Below are 23,016 nucleotides of genomic sequence, written 5' to 3' on the forward strand. Positions count from 1 at the left end.
CAACCCAAAAAAAAAAAAAAAAAAAAAAATTGAAGAAGCCTGACACAAAAGAGCGCACATTATATTCCACCTGGATGAAAAAACAGGTAACAGTATTTTGTGGTGACAAAAGTCAGAACAGTGGTTACTTCAGGGGTCGGTGAGAAGATGCTGAAAAAGGAAGAATACAAAAAAAACTTTTTTGGGTGATGGAAAAGCTCTATATGTTGACTGAGATGGTTCCTACATGGAAGTACATATCTTTCAAAATTCACTGAAATATACACTTAATATCTGTGTATTTTATTGTATGTAAATTATACTTGCTGTTTTAAAGGGGTAAATTTAAAAATCCTACTCAGGGGCACATAATAAAGTCACGTATTTATAAATGAAGTGACATGACATCGAAAATCAGCTCTAAAATAATCCATTAAAAAAAAAGGTGGGGGGATGTGAAACAACATTGAAGATGAGTTGATTATTCTTGTATGAAATGATGGATTCCTAGCATATGACTGAAACTTTCTATTATACCAAAATAATAAAAAAAGCATGAATTATCTAATTTTTGTTCTTACATGTTTTAAACTGAGAATCAAAGTCCTCTGGCATCAAGTGAATGGCCAAAGATGTGTTGAAGAAATTATCAGTGCAACCCCTGTTAATCAGAAGTAACAAAGAGGCTGGGCACAGTGGCTCTAGCCTCTAACCCCTGCATTTTGGGAGGCCAAAATGAGAGGATTGCTTCAGCCAGAAGTTTGACACAATCCTGAGCAACATGACAAAATTCCATCTCTACCAAAAAAAAAAAAAAAACTTAGTTGGGCATGCCTATAGTCCCAGCTACTCAGGAGGCTGAAGCAGAAGGATCACCTAAGCCCAGGACGTCAAGGCTGTAGTGAGCTGTGATAGTGTACTACATTCCAGTCTGGGCAACTCAGTTAATCTGAGACTCTGTCTCAAAAAAAAAAAAAGTCACAAGCAGAAGAGTCATACATGAACGTAAGTTTGTTTCTAATAAGTCAATTTGATAAGCACTAAAATATTAAAGATCTTACTGGTACTGGAGTTTTGGAATAGCTTCACAAAGCTGGGACCCCAAAGGCGAAAGGTCAGCAAAGCTACAATTGTCTGTATTAATCATTTTGTTACTGTTTGTTCCTTCTAGGAATCCCAGAACACCCCATACAGCTCTTTTTTTTTTTTTTTTTTTTTTTGAGTTGGAGTCTCACTCTGTCGCCCAGACTGGAGTGCAGTGGCTGCTCCCAGTCACCGCAGCCTCGACCTGCTGGGCTCCGGCAATCCTTCCACCTCAGTCTTCCAAGTAGCTGGAACTACAGGCGTGTGCTACCACACCCGGCTAGTTTTTTGATTTATCGTAGAGATGAGGTCTCACCAAGTTGCCCAGCCGGGTCTCGAACCCGTGGGCTCAGGCAATCCACTCACCTCAGCCTCCCAAGGTGCGGGATTACAGGCTGAGCCACCGAGTCTGGCTCCATACAGCTCTTGGCCCATGTTCTCTCTGGCCTGTGGGACACCTTATGTCAGCAAACTCTTGTTTAAAATTTGCTAGGAGCTCAGCACAGGTCTGAGTTTCACAGATATCACAGAAACATGACAGAATCCAAGCCACAGGAAACCCAGCTGAAGGGTGAGCCCCATCAGCAAGGAGGACCACAGCTGCCACATAAGGGCCAGAGTGAATGCCTACTCTCCTCCCTTCTCAGCTTTCTCATTAGCAGAAGCTCCCCTACCCTTGACCTCAGGGTCATCACTGACTCCAGGCCTCCTGCTATACCTAACTAGCTACAAAGGCCTGCAAATTCCCCTCTAGTGCTTCCTCCCAATTCCTCATCACCTTGCACCATCTGGGAAACTAAAACATCAATGATAGCCTCCTGACCAGGGTCTCCACAGATCTCTCCCACATCCCAATACTCCTTATTCACACCTCCCACAGAGAGCTCTGCATGCTGTTGGCTGAGCTACTCAATAGTTCCATAAATAATTGCTGAGTGTCTACCGTGTGTGGTAAATGTTGCCACAAATGCAACTGAAAAAACATATGCCCACATGTAGTTGTCATTTTAGTAGTGGAAAGATGGACAAAAATAAAATATACCCCCCAAAAGACACAGTATGTCAGATAAAGGTAAGTACTGAGGGGAACAAAAAGATCTAGTGGTAGAGGTTAGGGGGGGTGGAAATTTTAAAGAGTGTTTAAGGAAAGTCTTTTAAAGGTGATTACTTGAGAAAAGATCTGAAATTTATGAAGGAATGATTCATGTTGGCAACTGTGTCAACAGAACTATAAGGAAAAAACCAAACCCTTGAAGATCCCAAGGTGAGAGTGAGCCCTGATATTCTAGGGATAACAATCCCTTGAGGCAGGAGAACATAAGGGAAACAAAGATCAGCAGTCAAGAGCAGCAGTAATAGGGCACAGATCATGTGCAGCCTTGTAGGACATTGGTTTTGATATGGAGTGAAATGAGAAGCCATTTGAGGATTTTGAGTAGAGGATAGCATGATTTGATCAACATTTGAAAAGATCTTTTTGGTTGGTAGACTGGAATAGACCTCAAGAAGACAAAAATAGAGGCAAGACAATCACTTGAAGCCTACTGAAATTCCAAGGGAGAGATAATGATGGTTTGGACCAAAGTGGAAACAGTGGACATGGTGAGCGGTGACACTAAAAGAAAAATGAAAGACATTTCCAAGGTTTTTTGCTCTGAGTAGCTGGAAGGATAAAGCTTACCATCAACTGGTGTGAGACGGCTATAACAAGAGCAATTTGGGGGAAAAGAGCAAAGTTTCATGTTGGAGAGAAGCTTAATACCAATCCAAGTGAAGATATCAAGTAACTGGTCATATGAGTCTAAAGTTGAAGGCAAAGATCTAAGCTGGAGGTCATACAGATGGATTTAAAATCCTCAGAGCAAAGGAAATCACCAACGCAGAGAAGGAGGAGGGAGAGTGTCAATGACTAAGCCCTGATGAGCTCCACAGTTAGCAGGTCAGGAAGAGCAACCAGTAAGGGAGACAAAGAAGTAGCCCATGAGGAAAGGAAGACAAGAAGGAGCACATACAGTCCTGGAGCCACGTGGCGAGAGACAAGGTGTTTCAAGGAGGGAGCATTCAACCCCTACAACTGCTGTCACAACAGGCAAAATGATGACACAATGACCACTGTGGAGGCCAATGGTGACCCTGACAAGAACAATTTCTGGAGGGTGAGTTACAAAAGGATTTACAAGAGAATGGGAGAATACGAACCAGAGGCAACAAGCATAGACAATAATTTTTGCTCTAAAGGAAAGTAGAGAAATGGGGTAAGAGCTGAAAGGAGAGATCACGCTCCACAGTAGCTCAAAGCCTTCAGTGGTTCCCTAATGGCCACAGAATGATGTCCACATTCACTAACCTGGTATGGGGGCCTTGTTCAGTAGTGCTCCAACCCCTTCTCAATCTTAGCTCCCTTACTCCACTCTCACACAGCTCCTCCACTAGGAAGCAGGGCTGCTCAGGCGCTCACAGTTAAACACTTGCTGGGCGTCAGGACCATGTCAGTGACGCAAAAGGAGCAAAAGGTCCCTGATTGGTAAAGAGCCACCTCATGGCCCACTGGACAACATACTTATGAATACAGTGCTTTGGTGATAGACTGATACAAGTTTCAGAAAATCCAGGCATGGCACGCAATGGAGTAAATGTGTAACTAAGTCAATAGGAGTTCAACTACCAAGCAGAAAGCCACAAAGGATAAAACAGCACAGAGTGAGGTATATGTTCGCATGGCTACAGGACAAAAGGAGTAAATGATAGGGTTAAGAGTAAAAAGATGGGCCAGGTGCAGTAGGTAGCTCACATCTGTAATCCCAGCACTCTAGGAGATGAAGGTGAGAGCATTGCCTGAGTCCAAGGGTTTGAGATCAGTCTGAACAACTTGGTGAGACCTTATCTCTACAATAAATCAAAAAATTAGCCAGACATGGTGGTATACACCTGTAGTTCCAGCTACCTGGAAGACTGAGGCAGAAGGATGGCCTGAGGCCAGCAGATAAAGGATATGGTGGCTGTGAGCATGCCACTGCACTCCAGCCTGGGAGACTCTGACCCAAAAAAAAGAGTAAAAAAGATGGATTGAATGATTATTCAGCTATTAGTCAGATATCAATATTCATAATCATAGTCCATATTTATTGAGCTAGGCACTATAACTGCCTTACAGGAATTATCACATTTCCTATTCACCACAACCCTGTAAGACAGACACTCTTATTTTACAGATAAGGAACGGAAGGCACAGAGTAAAATAACGTGTTCACAGTTGCAAGCTAATAACGTGTAGTGAAGCTGTGCTTCAAATGCAGCCAGGCTAGGCCAAGCACAGTGGCTCAAGCCTGTAATCCCAGCAATTTGGGAGGCTAAGGCAAGAGGACTGCCTGAGCTCAGGGGTTCGAGACCAGCCTGGGCAACTTGGTGAGACCTTGTCTCTACAATAAATCAAAAAATAAGCAGGGCACGGTAGCGCACACCTGTAATTCCAGGTACTTGGAAGACTGAGGCAGAAGGATCACCTGAGCCCAGCAGATCGAGGCTGCAGTGGCCATGAGTGTGCCACTGCACTCCAGTTTGGGCAACAGAGAGATTCTGACTCAAAAAAAACAAAACAAAAACAAAAAACTAAATGCAGCCAGGCTGTCTCCAGAGCCGGTACTGTTTAATTCTTCAAGTTTAGCCAGGCATCGTGGCTCATGCCTGTAATCCCATTCCATTAGGAGGTAGCAATGATAGGATTGTCTGAACCCAAGGGTTCAAGACCAGCTGGGCAACATGACAAGATCTCGTGTATACTATGAACTCCCACTCAAAAAAAATAGCTGGGTGTGGTGGGGCATGCCTGTAGTTCCAGCTACTTGGAAGCCTAAAGCAGAAAGATCGCCTGAGTCCAGAAGTTCAAGGCTGCGGTGGTAGTGACATGTCACTGCACTGCAGCCTGGTTGAAAGAGTGAGATTACAACTGAAAAAAAAAAATTTAAAAATTATCCAAGTTTAGACACAGAGAAAGGTAGGCATACGAAGTGGCCCTTTTAAGCAGGTAAGTGGCATGATCATGATTTTTCCCTCAGAGGAGCAACTCAACAGGCAAGGGGAGAATGAACTAGAACATGGAGAAGAGATGAAAATCTGGGTATCACAGCAGTGAGCTGAAAGGAGAAAAAAATAAAGGGGAATGTCAAGAGAGAATTGAGAGGACTCAACAGCCAAGAAAATGGATGGGAATTTCCAAAAGAAGAAGATGCCAACAAGGACTCAGAGCTCCCATATGACCGGGAACAGAGTTGCAGGCATTAAAAGAGATCAGCAATTGGCAGAGAAAAAGACGGGAGAAAGAGAATTCACCATTCTCAATTCCAGACACTTTTCCCTCTCATACTTCTTATCTGAATTGTTAAGTGTGTGGGGCTTGAACTGTAAAATAACATTTTTTTAGAACAAATGGGCAAATTTTAAAACAAACTAGGAATTAAGACATTTAGAATTACTGTTTTGTTTGTTTGTTTGTTTGTTTGTTTGTTTTCAGTGGGAGTCTCACTGTTGCTCAGGCTGGAGTGCAGCAGCACACTTAAAGCCACCACAGTCTCAACATGCTAGGCTCAGGTGATCCTTGTGCCTCAGCCTTCCAAGTAGCTGGAACTACAGGCATGCACCACCACACTCAGCTAATTTTTTTATTTATTGTAGAGATGAGAAATCACCTAGTTGCCCAGGCTGGTCTCCAATCCTGGGCTCATATAATCTTTTCACCTCCGTCTCCCAAAGTGCTGGGATAACAGGTATGAGCCACTGCACCTGGCAATTTTCTTGAGTGTAATAGTAGCATTGTGGTTATATTCAAAGACAGTCCTAGGCCTTGTGCGAAGGCTCATGCTATAATCCTAGCACTTTGGGCCAAGGTGAGAGGACTGCCTGAGCCCAGAGGTTTAAGACAAGCCTGGACAGCTTGGCGAGACCTCATATCTACAATAAGTAAAAAAATTAACTGGGTATGGTAGCGTGTGTCTGTAGTTCCAGCTACTTGGAAGGCTGAGGAGGAAGGATCACCTGAGCCCAGCAGATCGAGGCTATAGTGGCCATAAGCTTGCCATTGCACTCCAGTCTGGGTGATAGAGTGAGACTCCAATTCAAAAATAAAATAAAATAAGCTGGGCGCAGTAGCTCAAACCTGTAATCCCAGCACTTTGGGAGGTCGAGGTGAGGGGATTACCTAAGCCCCAGAGGTTCAAGAACAGCCTGGGCAACTTGGCAAGACCTCATCTCTACAATAAATCAAAAATATTAGCTGGGCATGGTAGTGCATGCCTGTAGTTTTGGCTACTTGGAAGGCTGAAGCGGAAGGATTACCTGAGCCCAGCAGGTCAATGCTGGGGTGGCCATGAGTATGCCACTGCACTACAGCCTGGGCGATGGAGTGAGACTCCAACTCAAAAAAAAACAAAAATAAAAATGATAGCCCTCTGTTGGAAATCCACATGAGTCTGTTATTTTTCTTCCAATACTCTTAAAGCAAAAACAAAAAAATGAGGGAGTGAGGACTTTTGTGTGAAACAAGAATTGTAGACTATTGATAACTAAAGAGGCTCAGAATACTGATTCCACTTGATCCAGCTATGTCATGCTGGTAAAAGTTTCTTAACCTCTGTTACATGTCCCTTCTTTTGTAAAATGGCAATATTGGTCCCTAACTTTCAAATTGTTGTGAGATTAAAATATTGTGGTGACTATAAACTTAGTGTCTGGCACCAGACAACAGCCTGATAAATGGTATTTACCATCATGTTTAATTTCACAGCAGCCATTACAACCCTAATAATCCAGTAGCCAGGAAGAAATGATGGTGCAAGGATGGTGGTTACCTAAATGACAGCACAAGCCCAGGGTAATATTCCCTGCGGAGGTCCTTGCCCTTAAAACAGCCCTGGTATCCTGGAGAAACAGGTAGGATCTTGAGCTTCAAATGGAACACCACAGGGCACAAGGTGTCAAATTTAGCAATGGTTTGGAGCTGAGAAGACACTATAAGAACATCAAAGGTAAGTGGCCCCGACCTGAAAATACCTTGTCAGGAGCACAGAAGTCCTCTCTTCCTCAACAAACAGTCCTCTCCTGGCAGGCAGGAATTTGAGAAGGAGAACATGAGGATGCAACAGGCAGTGTGAGCATCAACATTGCCTCTTGGCCTCCAGATACCAGGCTAGAAATCCCCAAGTTTAAAGTGAGAGTCTCAGGCTGAGCATGGTGGCTCACGCTTATAATCCCAGCACTTAGGAGGCCAAGGTGAGGACTGCCTGAGCTAGGGGTTTGAGACCAGCCCAGGCAACTTGGCGAGACCTCATCTCTACAATAAATAAAAAAATTAGCTAGGCATGGTGGCACGTGCCTGTAGTTCCAGCTACATGGAAGGCTGAGGCGGAAGGTTGAGGCTGCGGTGGCCGTGAGCATGCCACTGCTCTCCAGCCTGGATGACAGAGTGAGATTCTGACATAAACTAACTAATTAACTAAATAAATAAATAAATAAATAAAGTTAAGGGGTCTCCTCTTCCTTTAGGGAAAAAAAAGCCACAGATCAGTCAGAAAAAAAAAAGAATGTAGACAGCTCCTAGGGGACAGGGATAGCCCCAGCATGCTACTGTTAATGTCCGTGGTCCTCAATGCAGTATTATTAGAATTAGTTAACATCCCACCTGGGCAACTTGGTGAAACCTCATCTCTACAACAAATCAAAAAAAATTAGCCGGACGTGGTAGTACATGTTTGCAGTTCTGGCTACTTGGAAGGTTGAGGTGGAAGGATCACTGAAGCCCAGCAGGTCGAGGCTGCGGTGGCCAGGAGCATGCCACTCCACTACAGTCTGGGTGACAGAGTGAGACTCCAACTCAAAAAAAAAAACAACAAAAGAATTAGTTAAACAGAGATATATACCAGAGATAAGCCAAGCAGTGTACAAGTTTTACCTCCCAAAGTTCCATGAGTTAGGTCTTGTGATTGCCTGAGACTCAGTTAATGATCTTGCTTAAAATTAACAAAGCTACAAAGTGCTGAGACTTGAAGCCTTGCTGTGAAGTGCTATGCCCTTAGCCAGTTTAATTAGTGGTAAGGTCTGTAATGACAACAGCTCTAGGGTCAGACAAGTCTCAGACAGTATCCACACATAGGGTTGAAGGAATATAGATGAAACAAGATGTGCCATTAGTTAACAAATATTTAACGTGGTGATAGGTCCATGGGGGTTCCCTGTATAATGCTTCTGAGTAGGTTTAAGTTTTGTCCTTACCAGAAAATTAAACACAAAATTACAGGTGTAATACCTGGACTCCCACTCCCCGTGGCAGAGAGGGACTAAAAATAGTTAAAATTATTATTATTTTTTAAATCAACCTGCAACTTCCAAACCTGCTAGACATGGGACATGAGAAAACCAAATAGCCACAAGCCGTTTTCCTGGAACTGCAAGATAGTAATCAATTCACAGCCTTACCCCCCACCACCACATCTTCTCTTTGTGAAATTATCGGTTTACAACCCCTTGCAAATTCCAAAGAAAAATGTATAGCCATACAGCCCGACCCCCCTCCCTTACCTAAACTAATATATAAAACCCCTCTCCTCTTTCTCTAGGTTGCTCAGCCTTGGAGCATTAGCCTGCTGAGTCGCGCTGGCGCTAATAAAATGCCACTTCCTAAAGATAACCTCGGTGTCACAGCCTGTTTTCCCATAACATTTCTTGGTGCATGGGCTGGGAAAGAGAGATTTTGGAGTCAGTGTGTTCCACTTCCTTTGTCCTCGGGGTACGACCTCTGGGGCGATGGGAGAGGCAATCTCACCTGGCACGCAGCAGACCTTTTGATCTGTAGGAGGGAGGCCCCTCCCGGTGCACCAAGGCTCAGATCTCGAGAGCACAACAGGGACCCAAAAGAGGTTCGGGAATTGGCATGAGGAGCACCACCTGACAGAAAGGGTAGGAAAAAGGGCCTTTGCATAGACCTGCCAGTAGATGGCAGAAGGGGAGCTTGAACGCCTCCCAGAGTCTGCTAGTAGTCTCCAGTCTGAAGGACTGAAAGGCAGTGGAAGGAAACACTGTCTCAAAACGAACCCACTGACTCCTAGGATTAGGGTGGAGGGCTGGAGAATGTGCTATAGATTGCGTGTGAATGAGCAGGACAGCAGAAGGATTGCATCCTGACCAAAGGGCTGACGTGAATTTTGAGTCTCGATCTAAGCTAGTGACTACTTCATATAGCTGAGGGCAGTCCCAACCTCATCACAGGGTTGGTCCAGGTTGGGGGTTTATACCAACCCACCAATTGCTAAGAGGTGTCTGAATTATCTCCACAAGGAATACAGCTGGAGGAGGATGAAGCAGCTGTTTCCCATAACCCCATTCCCTCATTTGTGTGTGCTTGCCATCTGTTAGGGGGAGGAAATGGGTGGAAACCAAAGTAAGAATATCCCTCTTGATTGTATACTTAAGAAATTAGACACATGTTTCTGTGGAGATTGTTATGGTGTCAAACTGTCCTGGAGAAACCTCCGTATATTCTGTGAAATAGACCGGTCTATTTCACTATCTGGGTTGGATGGCTGCCAGAGGGATCCTTAGACAGAAAAACCATTAGTAGAGTATACAGAATTATAATAGGAGAGCCAGGTCACCCAGACCAATTCCCTCACATCAACTGTTGGCAGGATGCGGTCCTTGCATGGCCCTCTTGGCTAAAAGTTTGCTGGAAAGACAATTGTAAAATTATGGTAGCCCTCAAAACAGCCCAGTCCAAATACCTATCAGAGTCTGATGAGTTAGCTGATAAGCTGGTGCTGGCTGATGAAATAGAAATCCCACCACCTTATTCTCCAGTCTACCAACCATTGCCACTTGCTCCTATGGCACCAGCCACTGTTAGACGCTCACAATTGGAATGCACCCCTAAGCCTAGTATGTCCCTTAAACAACCGGCGGCCACACCTGAACCACCTGTTCTAGGTCTCCACACCCCACCCAGAAAACAGCTGCCAGAATGCATGTCTGACTTCACATCAGGGGAATGTCATGATGCCTTCCAGATGACACTGAGGGAGACTAGGGGACCTATTTATTATGATCAAGAAGGCCAGATCCAAGGTGGGCAACACACATTTGTGTTGCCTTTCACCACCACAGACCTCCTGAATTGGAAAAATCATACGCCTGTCCTTCACGGAAAAGCCTCAGGCTATGATCGACTTAATGAAGTCCATTATCCAGACCCAGAGGCCAACCTGGGTGAACTGCTGCCAACTCCTCCTGATGCTATTCAATACTGAGGAGCATCAGAGAATTACACAGGGGGCTATAAAATGGCTAGAGGAATATACCCCAGCTGGAGCACTCAACACCCAGGCATATGCCCAAAATCAGTTCGCAGAGGAGGACCCCCAATGGGACCCCAACAGTAACCAGGTGCTTGAATGGTATCAGGAGGCCCTCCTGGAGGTATGAGGGAAGTAGAAGAAAAGGCCATAAATATGAGCAAGGATTCTGAGGTGTTCCAGGGAGCTGACAAGAGCCCAAGCCAATTCTATGAGAGACTCTGTGAAGTCTTTTGGCTATACACCCCTTTTGATCCAGAGGCAACCAAAAATCAGCGTATGATGAATGCAACTTTTGTCAGACAGTCCCAGGGGGAATCTAACATAAGCTACAAAAACTAGAGGGCTTTGCTGGAATGGATGTTAGGCAGCTGCTAGAAGTTGCCACCAAAGTGTTCATTAACCAAGATAAAGAGGCTCAACAAGAGGCAGACCGAAAGCTGAAAAAGAAAATGGCCATGCTTGTGCTACCATTTCAGGGTACCAGATAACAGGCCCACCGGGAGGAAACAGAGGCAGAGGTCAGGGAAGACACCCAGGTCGGCAGTTTCCTGGAGCAAACCCAGACCACCTCAGCCTGCCCAGAGACCCCTAAACCCCATCTACCAGCCTACACAACGGACATCACAACCCCCTATGAAGTTAGGGAGAAACCAGTGTGCCTACTGTTACCAAGAAGGCCACTGGAAGGGTGAATGCCCCTAACGAATAGCTGATGAGGAAGCCCAACAGAAAAATGTCCCACAAGGCTCCACTTATCAACACGACCCACCAGCTCTTATCGGCTTTATGGGCCTGGCCTCTATGGAAGGACTGCAACAAGAATAGGTGAGATTGGGCTCTCTACTATCTTTGGGTCCCCAGGAGCCTATGGTCAACATGACAGTAGGGGACCAGCGTATAAACTTCATGGTTGACACAGCAGCTGAACACTTTGTGATCACCCAGCCTGTAGGTCCCTTCTCCCAAAAACGGCCTAATGTTATGGGAGTCACTGGGCGTCAAGTCAGACATCCCTTCACAGTGCCACGACCCCGCACAATCAGCAGCCATGAGGTCATACAAGAGTTCCTGTATCTCCCAGATTGCCCCATAGCCTTAATGGGACGAGACCTCCTGGAAAAGCTTCGAGCTCAGAAAACCTTTGACTTCCTAATCATGTAACTCTGAGATGAAGAGGCTCAGAGGCTAAAATCATGACCCTCACTGTCCCCTGGGAAGAGGAATGGTGGCTCTACAGCCTAACAAAGGCCTCACAAAAATCTCCAGAGCTGCCATTTCGAGTGCCAGGAGTGTGGGCCCAGGACAATTCTCCAGGACTGGCAAGAAATATACTCCCCGTGATTGTGGAACTGAAGTCAGGGGGTGAGCCAGTCCATCAGAGGCAGTACTTCATCCCACACAAAGCACAAATCCACAAGCACCTGGAGAGACTCTTGCATTATGGAATCCTCCAGTTTTGTCAGTCTGTTTAGAATACGCCTCTGTTGCCAGTGCAAAAGCCAGGCACGGATGACTACCAGCTGGTTCAAGACTTGTACGCTGTAAACCAGGTCACGGTCACTCTACACCCCACTGTTCCAAACACATATACGCTGCTGGGTCTCATCCCTGTTGAGGCTGCTTTCTTCACCTGCTGGTACCTTAAGGACGCTTTCTTCTGCATCCGCCTGGCCCCAAGAAGCCAGCTGATCTTCACTTTCCAATGGGAGGACCCGACAAATGGCACCAAGGAACAGTTAACTTGGACCTGGCTGCCCCCAAGGATTCAAGAATTCTCCAACCATCTTTGGCAGGACACTAGCCTCAGATTTAAAAGCCTTTCCAGCACACCAGTGTGACTGTACCTTGCTCCAGTATACAGATGACTTACTGTTGGCAGCACCAACATGGGAAAATTGTATGCAAGGGACACAACAACTGCTCACCCTCCTGTGAAAGGCGGGTTACAAGGTCTCAAAGAAAAAAGCCCAAATATGTCAGGAAAAAGTTAGGTGTCTAGGTTTTCATTTGTCCCAGGGGAGCACCAACTTGGCACTGAAAGGAAACAAGCAGTGTGTTCAATACCAGTCCAAACTATCCGGCAAAAAATCCAGGAGTTTTGGGTGGCTGCAGGGTTCTATAGAATTTGGATACCTAATTTCTCCATCATGGCAAAACCCCTCTGGGGGTAGTGAACGGGAGCCTCTGCTATGGGAAAAAGTTCAAAAACAGGCCCTTGAACAAATTAAACAGGCCCTCACCAATGCACCTGGTCTGGGACTCCCAGATGTGACTAAGCCTTTCCTTCTATATGTGCATGAATGTGTTGGCACTGCACTAGGGGTCCTGACTCAAATGCTCAGGTCATGGCATAACCCCATGGCATATTTATCCAACAACTAGATTCTGTGGCTCAGGGCTGGTCACCTTGTTTACGAGCTCTGGCAGCCATGGTACTCCTGATAACAGAAGCTGACAAAATAACTATGGGACAAAACCTAGCTGTCAGGGTGACTCATGCTGCAAAATATTTAATGAAATACAAGAGGCAATATTGGCTAATCAATGCTCAAATGATCAAATATCAGGGAATGCTCTGTGAAAACCAATGCATTCGCCTAGAGGTGGTAAAGACCCTAAATCTGGCAACCTTACTACCTATAGAGTCAGACCATGACTGCATTGAAATAATAAATGAAGTGTTCTCTACTGTCCAGATTTAACAGACCAGCCCCTCAGGGACCCTGAAGTCAAGTACTTCATGGATGGCAGCACTTTCATACAGGAGGAAGCGCGTTTTGTAGGCTATTCGGTGGTAACTTTAAACTCCACAGTTGAGGCAAAACCTCTGCCGATAGGAACTTCATTTCAGACAGCAGAATTCATTGCGCTCACTCAAGTCCTCCAGCTAGCTGCAAGGCTACACGCTGATATCTATACAGACGTCAAGTATGCTTTTACTACCTTTCATGTGCATGGGGCCTTATACAAGGAGAGAGGATTAATCAATTCAGGGGGGAAAAGACAAAAAATAATGCAATGAAATTCGAGAGCTACTAGACGCTGTGTGGGCACCAAAAGAAGTCGCAGTCATACATTACAGAGGGCATCAGAAGGGAAATGTGATAACTGCCAGAGGAAATCACAAAGCAGATCAAAAAGCAAAGCTTGCAGCAACAAGAGAAACGACCAACACAACTACAATAACTGCGGCGCTGCTTTCTAGCCCGCTGACGAACTGGAGCCCTCGCTACAAGCCAAATGAGAAAACGTGGTTTGAAACTGAAACGGGACACTACTTACAAGCCAGATGGTGGAAATTTCAAGACGGCTGAATAGCAATTCCAGAATTATTGTTCCAGCATTTGTCAGGCAATTTCACCAAGGGAAACACAGTGGATGGATCACTCTTGAAAATACCCTTAGTAAGTACTTCTATGTCCCCCGATTCTGCAGTATAGTGTGGGTAGTCTGTGAACAATGTGTAATTTGTGTTCAAAATAACCCGCAGCAGAGATCCAAAGTCTCCCCCGGAGTGCAGCATGTCGGGGGGAACCCTTTGAGGATCTTATCATGGACTTTACAGAACTCCCATGCTGCCAAGGCAACAAACATCTCCTTGTTTTTGTGTGTACTTTCTCAGGATGGGTGGAGGCCTTCTCCACTAGGACAGAGAAAGTCACCAAAGTGTCCCAAATCCTGTTAAAAGAAATCATTCCTTGGTTTGGATTCCCGATCACCATAGGATCGAACAATGGACCGGCATTTGTAGCCGAGGCAATACAGTTAATGACAAGAGGACTGTAAATCAAATGGAAGCTCCCTACAGCCTATCGGCCACAAAGTTTGGGAAAGGTGGCGTGAATGAACCAGATCGTAAAATCACAACTAAGTAAGTTATGCCAAGAAACTCATTTAAGCTGCGTCCTGCTTCTGCCAATAGTCTTTATAAGGGTAAGGTCTAGCCCCACAAAACAAACAGGTTTCTCGCCTTTTGAAATCCTTTATGGGTGGCTACTCCCTCTTGTTAAGGGCATACAGGGAGACTTAAAGGAGTTAGGAAATCTTACTCTAAAACAACAAATACAAGCCTTAGGTTCAGCCTTAAATGCCATCCATTATCAAGTCAGAAAATGGTTACCAATTAGTTTAGCTACCAATGCCCATTCTTTTAAGCCAGGTGATATGGTATGGGTAAAAGAATGGAATGTACAGCCTCTAAAACTCCTCTGGAGGGGCCCATTTACTGTCCTTTTGTCTATCCCAACTGCAGTCAAAGTAGCCAAAATAGTTCCCTGGATCCATTATAGCAGAGGTAAGCCTGCCTCCCAAGACTGGGAATACACCACAAATCCATCTACTCCCCTTAAGCTGACCCTTCAGAAAGTCACCAATGCCAACGGAAAACCTGAAACGGATTCCCCAAGTCCTGTTCTAGCCACTCTGGAGCTGGCTAGTCTACGCACTGCTGAAGTTTGAGAATCCATTGGCCTTGCTTCAGTCACACACTAGACGCTGGCTGATCTACGCGAGGCAGAAACTTGAGGACTCAATGGAATCAACATCTTACTGATAAGATCCATTAGCCTTGCTTCAGCCACACACCAAACACTGGCTGATCTGCACATGGCAGAAGTTTGAGGACTCAACAGAATCAACACCTTATTGATAAGTTATTGTTTCACTTTGTCAGCCTTTGTATTTGCCAATTGCTATACTGTTGGTCGTTTTATTTGCTATATGACTGACTTGATTTGCTATAGGACTGAGAAAGTCAACCCCTACAAATTGGACATGTTGGGAAAAGGTCTCACTAGTATTTCTGTTCTTTCTTATAATAGGAAGCTTTCTTGTGCTTTTATGTACTTCTGCCTAATTTGGGTGTCTATCATTTCCCCCACACACCCAGCATGTAAATGTATAGAAACTATCTGGCCAGATCTAAAAGTATTCCATTGTTATTCATCCCAGCCAGAAGTTTGTTATACTGACAAACCAATATGTATCCATAATGGCCAGCTGTACTTTACTGGATTATCAAAACAGAGCTACCACTACACTAAAGATGGTGTTATAGCTTGTAGTAGCCTCGGAAGCACAAATTGGGTTTGTTGGGATCTCACCCCTGCACCCAAAGCTGAGAGACTGTTGAAAGAAGTTGTACAATTTATAACTCCCCTGGTTGCCCAACAGCCAGAGTTAACCCCCTTCCCTCAACCATCTGTTTATAAGTTTGGCTGAAAACAAAGCCTGGACACTTGGTGTCACCAATTGTTGGGTATGCGGGGGAGCCCTAATGACTGAAAAATGGCCTCGGAAAGGAACTAGTCTTGATGCATACCAGCTCCTTCAATGAAACAATTCTGTAACTGTTAGAACAGACAACCTACCCCCAAAATGGGTTCTCTCCTCAAAAATAATTGGAGAAGACTGCTTAAGCAGAGCAGGCCCTGCTTATACTCAATAGGTAGAAGAAACTCCTTACAAAAAAATATTATACTGGAAATCAACCCACCAAAGCTGGTGGCCAACAAGGCCTGTTTGGTATTGGGCACCTGCTTATGCAACTAAATTCCCAATGTACTATTGTTACCTAAACTATAAGTAACTCTATAGTACTATCCTCTGAACAAGCTAACCCATTTCAAGGTATCCCTGTTATAAGTCAAAGCTGGACAAACCTGTCCTCTGTAAATCCAGACCACTGGACAGCCCCTAAAGGGCTGTTTCAGATATGTGGAAAGGTTGCATATACACAACTCCCAGCGCTATGGAAAGACACAGGTACCATAGGAATAATCCAGTCAGGATTTTTCCTTCTGCCCAACCCGAAGGGAGATAAACTGGGCATTCCCCTTTATGAGAGCCTCAAAACACAGGATGCTTGATCTTTTGATCAAACTCTTAATATAGGAGGGTTCCAGGTTTGGAAAGATGACGAATGGCCACCCAGAAAATTATAAATACTTATGGCCCAGACACGTGGGCACAAGATGGAAGTTGGGGAATACTGCACACCCAAATCACATGATCAGGTTACAAGCTGTCTTAAAAGTTATAACTAACCAAACAGCCATGGTTTTTGAGCTTGTTGCTCAACAACAAGCCCAAATGTGTGCCACAATTTGTCATAACTGCCTAGTTTTGGACTACCTGCTAGCAGATGAGGGAGGAATATGTGGTAAATTTAATGGTTCTGATTATTATTTGCAAATCGATGATAATAGTAAAGCTATAACTGATATAGCCACCAATATTAGAAAGCCTGCCCATGTCCCAGTACAAAAATGCCGTGGCATAAAAATTGGCAACTGGTTTGAAAACATGTCCTTGTTCTGGGAGGATTTAAGTACATTACTGGATCTGTAATCCTAATGTTGGGATCCTGTCTTATCCTCCCTTGCATAGCCCCAATAATTATGAACTCCATCTCTAAGTTTGTGGAAACAGTTGTTGAACAAAAAACCGCGGCCCACATAATGTTAATGCACCAAATTGAAGATGATGCTCTTTAACCCATAAAGGGTTGAGCATCAAAGCGGGGAGTGTGGCAGAGAGGGGCTAAAAGCAGTTTAAAATTATTCCTTTTTAAAAATCAACCTGCAAGCTCCAAACCTGCTAGACATGGGACGTGAGAAAACCAAATAGCCACAAGCCACTTCCTGGAACTGCAAGATAGCAATCGATTCACAGCCTTACCCCCACATCCTCTCTTTATGAAGTTATCAGCTTACAACCCCTGCTTGTCATGTATATCCTGGAAACAATTTGTTCTTTGAATATCTAGTTTTGCTAAATACAACCTTGCAAATTCCAAAGAAAAATGTATAGCCATACAACCCGATCCCCCTACCTTACCTAAACTAACATATAAAACCCCTCACCTCTTTCTCCAGGTTGCTCAGCCTTGGAGCATTAGCCCGCTGAGTCACACTAGTGCTAATAAAATGCTACTTCCTAAGATAGCCTCAGCGTCATAGTCTCTCTGTTTCCCCGCAACACCCCCATATGCCAGATGACTTGGACAATTGACCAACAGCCCTCAGAAGTCCCCATCCTAACTAACACCCTAGAGCCCCAAGCCAGAGGACTGGACCCATCACATGTGGGGAAGAACAGACAGGGAATCAGCCAAACTGGCCACCCACATGACACTCAAACCCGGGATCTTGGCCACAAAGCAGAGTGGTCACCAGTCACATGACAAATTCTGGGTCAAGAGGTCCCACAAAACATTCAAAAAGCTGCCTGGGGCCATTGCCTTGCTAGACTCGTTGAGCTATGGCTGTCACCATGCTTCCTGGCTTTGGCGCCCTCCCCACCTCGGGGAGGTGAATCTTCTCTTTCTCTCTCTACTTTACTTTTAAATAAACTATATTTTTAAATCTAACTTCTGTGCAATTCTTTGCATCTTCCATGCAGCATCTGATTGCACCCGAGAGGGCCACATGTGGGAAGTGATTTCTTTTTAAATAAATCTTTCTTAAAAAAAAAAAAAGCTGCCCAGATGCAGGCCACAGTGATGCAATTCACTGCTACTAGAGAACGAAACTTCTTTCACCCCTCCCCGCAAAATCCCCAGAGACTCCAGAACCAAGACACTCCCCCAGACCCCCTCAGATACTTCCATCAAGTCAGGCTCACCTCCACCACCACCCAACCTCAAGAAACCAAGGCACATCAAGACCTGAGGCGTCCTCCCTCCTGCCCTCACCACTCACCCAATCACCACTTGGGACATATCTAGACCCATCCCCAAAACAACAAAAACAACACCCTTTGAATTTATCGTCAGCCCTCGGTTCCCACAACTTCTCAGAGTTGCAGGACTCAAATAAACATGGCTTCGCCAAGAAGCACCAAGGGACATACAGCCGTAGCCACGTCCCCACGACGAGGATAGAGCGAGTTGGTCGGCTGGACCAGCCGAACTCATCCCCACAGGGCAAATAAGCCCCGGGGACGCATGCCTGGGGCCGCCCTTCCTTTCAAGAGTTTGGCAAATAATAGGCCCACACTCCTCAAAAAGACATTCGAGTTCCAGATCACTTTGGTCCCAACCGGGGAAGGCAGGTCCGCGGGGCGCCCAGCCACCCCGAGGTTCCCAGCCGTCCGGGTCTAACCCCATTGCCCCGCCTAAGTGAGCGTCTCCAGTCGCGCTCCCTCCTCCAAAAACGAAACATCCCAACCCGTCGTCCTGAGCTGCCCCAGCGCACCGACCGACCCCAGCCCGCACTTCCCACACGCCACACACTACCCAGAGTCCTAACCTAGCCCCGGCCTTTCCCGACCCTCCTCCTCCCGCGGGAAAGGGCATCATCCTGGGGCCCACCAGACCGACCCATTCGCCACCGGCCGCCGACCTACCCAGAAGCAGTTTCCAGAATCCTGCAGGCTCCGGCTCCCGCTGGCCGCCACGAGCTGCTTCTGGACCGTGCAGTGGTTAAGGTACCAGGACAATGACTATTGCTGCGACAGCCTCCCCGTCTCTCTTCTGAAAATTCCCATGCCGACAGCAGGACCGACCGCCCCGCGAAGTCTCTGTAGCCTCCGCCCATTCTCCACCAGGGATTCAGCCCCACAAGCCTCTGCGGCAGCTTCCGCAGTCGCTTCCGGATGCAGGGGCTGCGCGCTGATGGCATTTCCTGTTAGTGAATACGGTCTAGGTTGCGTTGCATGTCCGGGGAGGTTGGAGTTCGGATTTTCCTGCCCGGGTTGGTAACGGACAAGCTGCCTTACGTGAGCACCAGCCGGGTTTGAATTCGTGCTGCCTGCGCACCCCTTGGGTCATCGTCATTGTATTTGAGGGGGGAGATACTGGGCAGCGCTGTCTTTCACACTTGATCCCTTACCCTCAACTCTAGTGCACTCCTCTGCGTGCCTGTCGACATTTTCCTCCTGTTGAAGTGCTCAGACTTTGTGCAACTCTCATCCCGGAGGGAGGAAGCCTCACCCAGGCTGGGGTATGGCTCTGGCCTCCCATCTAAGATCCAGGTTGAGAACTGGGCTAATCGGTACCGCTTCAACATGGCAATTCGTGTTCCGCAAAGCAGGCCTTCTTCAGCTCCTGGGAGGCGACTTTGAATCGTATTGATAAGTAAAAATTAAGTTGAATTTTCCCTGCCCTCTCTCCCTTAGAGTGTTTCCATGAGAAATCTATTTGAAAGTGCCCCTTAGCCTGGCGCCGTGGCTCACCCCCATAATCCCAGCATTTGGGGAGGCGAAGGCGAGAGGATTGCCTGAGCTCAGGGGTTCGAGACCACCCTGGGCAACTTGGCAAGACCCCGTCTCTACAATAATTCAATAAAATTAGCTGGGTGTGGGGGTGCACACCTGTAGTTCCAGCTGGTTGGAAGGCTGAGCCTGAAGGATTGCCTGAGCCCAGCAGGTCAAGGCTGTAGTAGCCGTGAGTGTGCCACTGTACTCTATCCTGGGCAACAGAGTGAGACTCTGACACAACAAAAAGAAAATGCTCCTTAGCAATGTGTGTAATTCTTTACAAAGGGCTGGTTAAGCGTTTTTGTCCCTATACAAAGTAAGAATGCTATTCTTTTCCTGGCACAGTGGCTCTTGCCTATAATCCCAGCACTTTGGGAGGCTAAAGTGAGAGGACAGCCTGAGTCCACGGGTTCAAGACCAGCCTGGGCAACTTGGCGAGACCTTGTCTCTACAAGAAATAAAAAAATTAGCTGGGTGTGGTAGCGCATGCTTGTAGTTCCAGCTACCTGGAAGGCTGAGGTGGAAGGATCACCTGAGCCCAGTAGGTTGAGGCTGCGGTGACTGTGAGCGTGCTTTTGCACTCCAGCCTGGGTGACAGAGTGAGATGCCAATACTAATAATATTAATAATAAATAATAATAATAGCAATACTATTCTCTTTACTACATTTGTGGAGGGAATTTTTCTGGGTTGGTAGGAGATTTTATTTTTGTCCAAGAGCATCCCTCCTTCCACCCTCTTATTTCTCTTTACCTTCCCCATGTCAGCCTTCTGAGGCTTCTCTGTTCTCCAGTACTCAAGAGACAGACTTAATGACCCCAAGGCCACTGTGAGCCAGGAGATAGATATAAATTTCCTGATATTCTGTCATAGTTTTCAAAGAATGAACCCATTCCCTTCTCTTGTCTTGGAGGCTGCCGTGTTAGTAGTGAGCAGAATCCAGCCCTGGATCTGGGGTCCTCCCTTAGCGTCTCTCTGTGCTCCATTTTGACTACTATTCATCATGTGAATAACATACATGAAACAATTTAAATCAAAACCCAAGGAGAGAGATTATGTCAATAAGAAATTTCTGTCCCTTCTATTTAATTTTGTTAAGAACCAAAATTGCTCTAAAACTGATGGTCTATTTGTTACAAAGAAAAGTTAGGAAAACATTGCAGAGTATTTACTTGCCCTTGCCCCACTCCCTCCTCTGGATCCTCAGCCATCTTGAAGCCTGCATTCATAGCATAGGGCACATTTGTGACAAACCAACATCATATTCAATGGTGAAAACTTAAAGCTTCCCCCCTAAGATAAGTGACAAGACAAGGATGCCACTTCTTCTTTTTTTTTTTGAGTGGGAGTTTCGCTCTGTCATCTAACTGGAGTGCAGTAGCACACTTTTGGTCACCACAGCCTTGACATGCTGGGTGGGCTCAGGCGATCTTTCTGCCTTAGCCTTCCAAGTAGCTGGAACCACAGGTATGCACCACCACGCCCAGCTGAAGTCTAGCCATGTTCCTCAGGCTGGTGTCAAACCCCTGAGCTCAGGCAATCCTCTTGCCTCCACCTCCCAAAATGCTGGGATTATAGGTGTGAGCCACTGCACCCAACCTGCCACTTCTATTCAACATTGTACTTGAAGGTCTACCCAGAGAAATTAGACAAGAAAAAGAAATTATAGCCGTCCAAATGGAAAAGGAAAAAGTAGGCCGGGCTCGGTGGCTCAGCCTGTAATCCCAGCACTTTGGGAGGCCAAGGTGAGTGGATTGCCTGAGCCCGCGGGTTCGAGACCTGCCTGGGCAACTTGGTGAGACCTCATCTCTACAATAAATCAATAATCAGCCGGGCGTGGTAGCGCACACCTGTAGTTCCAGCTACTTGGAAGGCAAAGGCTGAAGGATCGCCGGAGCCCAGCAGGTCGAGGCTGTGGTGGCCGGGAGCAGTCACTGCACTCCAGTCTGGGTGACAGAGTGAGACTTCAACTCAAAAAAAAAAAAGAAAGAAAAGGAAAAAGTAAAAATGAACATGTGATCTCATATATGGTAAACCTTATATTTCTGTAAGTGACAATGATCCCAACAACAAAATAAATGCAAATACATCCTATTTTCATGGGTTGGAAGACTTAACATTATTAAGATGGTAATACTTAAAGCAATCCCTATCAAAATTCCAATGACAGAAATGGAAATGCTGATCCTAAAATCATATGGCATTTCAAGGGCTCCCAAATAACCAAAATAATTTTGAAAAAGAACAGAACTGAAGGACTCACTTCTTAATTTCAAAACTTAATGCAACGTTTCAATGATTAAAACAATGTGGCACCGATAGACATATAGACCAATGGATAGAATAGAGAGTCCAGAAGTAAGCCCATACACAGTTGTCAGTTGGTTTTCAACAAGGGTGCCAAGACCACTTAATGGGGAAAAAATAGTCTTTTCCACAAATGGTGCTGGAACAACTAGATAACCACACACAAAAGAATGAAGTTAGATCTCTATCACCCACTTTACACAAAAATTAACATGCATAAATATCAAAATATAAAAATTAAAACTCCTAGAAAAAAATACAGGAGTAAATTTTCATGACCTTGCATCTGTAAACAGTGTCTTAGCTATGACATCAAAATCACAAGCAACAAAAGAAAAAAATTAATTGGAGTTTATAAAAATTTAAAATTTTGTGCATCGAAGATACTATCAGAAGACTGAAAAGACAACCCATGGAATGAAAAATATTTCCAAATCCTATAGATGATAAGGGTCTAGTGTCTGTGGTAGCCTTGACCCTGACACTGCACTCCAGCCTGGCAACAGGATAAGATTTCAATGAAAAATAAAATGAAATAAAATAGGCAAAGGACTTGGATAGATATCTCTTTTTTAAAAAATGGTGTATACAGCCGGCCTCGGTGGCTCAGCCTGTAATCCCGCACTTTGGGAGGCTGAGGTGAGTGAATTGCCTGAGCCCGCGGGATCGAGACCCACCTGGGCAACTTGGCGAGACCTCATCACTACAATAAAAATTAAAAAATGAGCCAGGCGTGGTAGCACGCAACTGTAGTCCAGCTACTTGGAAGGCTGAGGCGGAAGGATGGCCGGAGCCCAGCAGGTTGAGGCTGCGGTGGCCGAGAGCAGCCACTGCACTCCAGTCTGGGTGACAGAGTGAGACTCTGACTCAAAAAAAAAAAAAAAAAAAAAGTGGTGTATACAATCTGGCAACAAACACATACATAAAAAGATGCTTAATGTCATTAGTCACTAGGAGAGTGCAAACCAAAGTAATCAAAGATGCTATAGTATCAGGTGATCTTTCTGCCTCAGCCTCCCGAATAGCTGGGATCACATGTGTGCAACACCACACCCAGCTAAATATTTTTTTATATTTTGTAGAGTTTGGGGGTCTTGCTATGTTTAGACTG

General features: G+C 45.5%; 1 protein-coding gene across 4 annotated transcripts in view; it reads right to left on the reverse strand.

Moving 5' to 3' along the window:
- Nucleotides 1–18,933, reverse strand: part of LOC103276278 (zinc finger protein 343-like) — a 39,857-nt gene extending 20,924 nt beyond the window's left edge. For all 4 annotated transcript variants that reach the window (XM_021706792.1, XM_021706793.1, XM_021706791.1 and 1 more), the window contains exon 1: nucleotides 18,747–18,933. The gene's annotated coding sequence lies outside the window, so the exon portion shown is untranslated. The remainder of the gene's footprint in view (nucleotides 1–18,746) is intronic.
- Between the last annotated feature and the right edge of the window lie 4,083 nt (nucleotides 18,934–23,016).

The sequence above is a fragment of the Carlito syrichta genome, unplaced genomic scaffold, assembly GCF_000164805.1.
Source record: "Carlito syrichta isolate Samal-C Ts95f unplaced genomic scaffold, Tarsius_syrichta-2.0.1 Scaffold316020, whole genome shotgun sequence".
Classification (NCBI taxonomy): domain Eukaryota; kingdom Metazoa; phylum Chordata; class Mammalia; order Primates; family Tarsiidae; genus Carlito; species Carlito syrichta.